The sequence below is a fragment of the Nelumbo lutea genome, chromosome 3, assembly GCF_056320005.1.
Source record: "Nelumbo lutea isolate HS-2025 chromosome 3, American lotus-T2T, whole genome shotgun sequence".
Lineage (NCBI taxonomy): Eukaryota > Viridiplantae > Streptophyta > Magnoliopsida > Proteales > Nelumbonaceae > Nelumbo > Nelumbo lutea.
The window spans coordinates 24,442,132-24,444,185 of record NC_142686.1 but is presented as its reverse complement, the minus strand read 5'-3'; the positions used below and the strand labels follow the sequence as shown (position 1 = coordinate 24,444,185).

Genomic DNA, 2,054 nt, shown 5'->3' with positions numbered 1-2,054 from the left:
GATCTCCCCAAGGAAAAAAAATATACTATAAACAAAATCGAACCTCAACGTCAATCACGCAAACCCACTAAACGTTAGTCCATCATCAATACGTCACGGTGGGGCCACGTAACACCTGAGCATTCAGAAGCATAGCTTTCCAAATTCCAATCTCGTTTCCATGAAACAGGGGTATCTTGGAGTTGGAGATTGTATAAACATGGATCTCGTGCTGTTGCCACGTGGAAAGTGGAGAAAAGATGTCTGAGACTGATGGTGTTAGATAGAAATATGGGAGAAGAGAAAGAGGAAGACTTTCAGTTGTTAGCCAATTGAAACATGGGCCTAATTGAGCCCATTGGATTACGAGGCTAACCCGTTGTGGGCCATTGGTGCAGTCCATACATTGAAGAAGTTGTCGCATGTTTGTACGTACACTATGGACTTTGAGGTTTATAATCCCGAGGTGGGCCCAATGCATTGGATTCCGTTAGGTAGCATGATACATTGGAAAAATCTATAACACATAATTAACTAATGTATTAACTAGTAAAGTATTTATTAGCTTGCAGAAATCGAGATTATAATAAAGGGTGTTTAGGTAATTAAGACCCAACTGCCAACTGGAGCGAGTGTTTCTCGTTTATGTTCCCAACACGAGCACTTTCTTTGTTTATTTAATTTTTATCTGTGAATCTCCGTCTCCTGTTACTGTGTAGCAGGAGTACGGGAGCTTTATATATCTTATGTAAATAGCTAGTCATGCTTCCACTCACTTAGAACCCAGTTCTTCTCTTCTGTCTTACATTCGCACTTCTTCCTCTGATCCCTCCCAACAGAACCCATCAGTCTCATGTCATTCCTTTAACTGTAAGTCTGTAACCCTTCTTCTTCTTCTTCTCCTCCTCCTCCTTCCTCTCTCTCTCGTTCACTCCCTAGTCCCTTGCTCGTTCTTGCAGAATCTTGCGTGATGATGGCAGAAATCGAGTATCAGACCAAACCAAACAATCCCACCAACAACGTACGCTTGAAGCTCTTTGGCTTTGATGTTTCAGAAGAGGACGAGGTAGGTCCAGGCAGAATTCCATCTGGGTCATCGGAATCTAGCGGTTTCCTGCCCAACGACAGCCGGAAATTCGAGTGTCAGTACTGTTGCCGTGAATTTGCCAACTCACAAGCATTGGGTGGCCACCAAAACGCTCACAAAAAAGAAAGACAGCAGCTAAAGCGCGCGAAAATGCAAGCCGGTAGAAACTCCGCCGCTTCATACGTTAGAAACCCAACGATATCGGCGTTTTCCCCGCCGTCTCACTTCCTCGCTCCGGCGGGTCATGTAGTTGTTCCGGCGGGGATGCCACAATCGCCTTCTTGGGTTTACATGTCATCACGGGCGGCGCCGACCTTCCAAGTTTCTCATGGTAGCTGCGTTTTTCCGGAGGGTGCCGGGAGAGCGCCTACGACGCTGATGTACACCGGGGTCGTACGGGTGGGAGGAGAGTCAATGCCGACGCACGGGTCTCAGGTTCAAGCTCATGCAGGAATGGTTGTCCCATCGTTGAGTAGGTTCTCTGGTGGAGACGGTGTATCCACCTTTGATGACGCCTTAGGCTTGGATTTGCATCTCAGCCTTGCTCCTGCTGCGCCTTAAAAAAGTTTGGCTTGGTTTGATACAAAGATATATCACTAGCACTAGGTGGCTGCTAAATGGGTTCACTTGGGCTCGGCTGGAAACTTGGAAAATTTAATGCCCAAATGGGTCTTGTAAATTTTCCATTTTTTAAAAATTTTCACGGAAGCAATTTAACTTATATATCTGACTTTCATTTGCTATATTCCCTTCTTTACATTATGATGAGATTTTAAATTTGTATAATTTAGAAATACGTATCCCCTTATCTAACGCATAAAGAGGACCTTTATTCTCACTTCAAAAATTGTCTATTTATAAATATTTAGAAATTATTCACTTATAACCGTGTGTGTATATGTATGCATGTATGAATGTACATACACATTTATTAGTGTGTGTATATGTATGTATATAGCATATAATTATATGATGTATGAATACATTA

The 2,054-nt window shown here is 43.1% G+C and overlaps 1 pseudogene across 1 annotated transcript; it reads left to right on the top strand.

The window, feature by feature from the left end:
• Window positions 1-631: 631 nt before the first annotated feature.
• Window positions 632-1,809, top strand: LOC148863678 (zinc finger protein GIS3 pseudogene; annotated as a pseudogene). The gene has a single exon (XR_016109243.1). The product of XR_016109243.1 is annotated as a zinc finger protein GIS3 pseudogene (transcript).
• The last annotated feature ends 245 nt before the right edge of the window (window positions 1,810-2,054 follow it).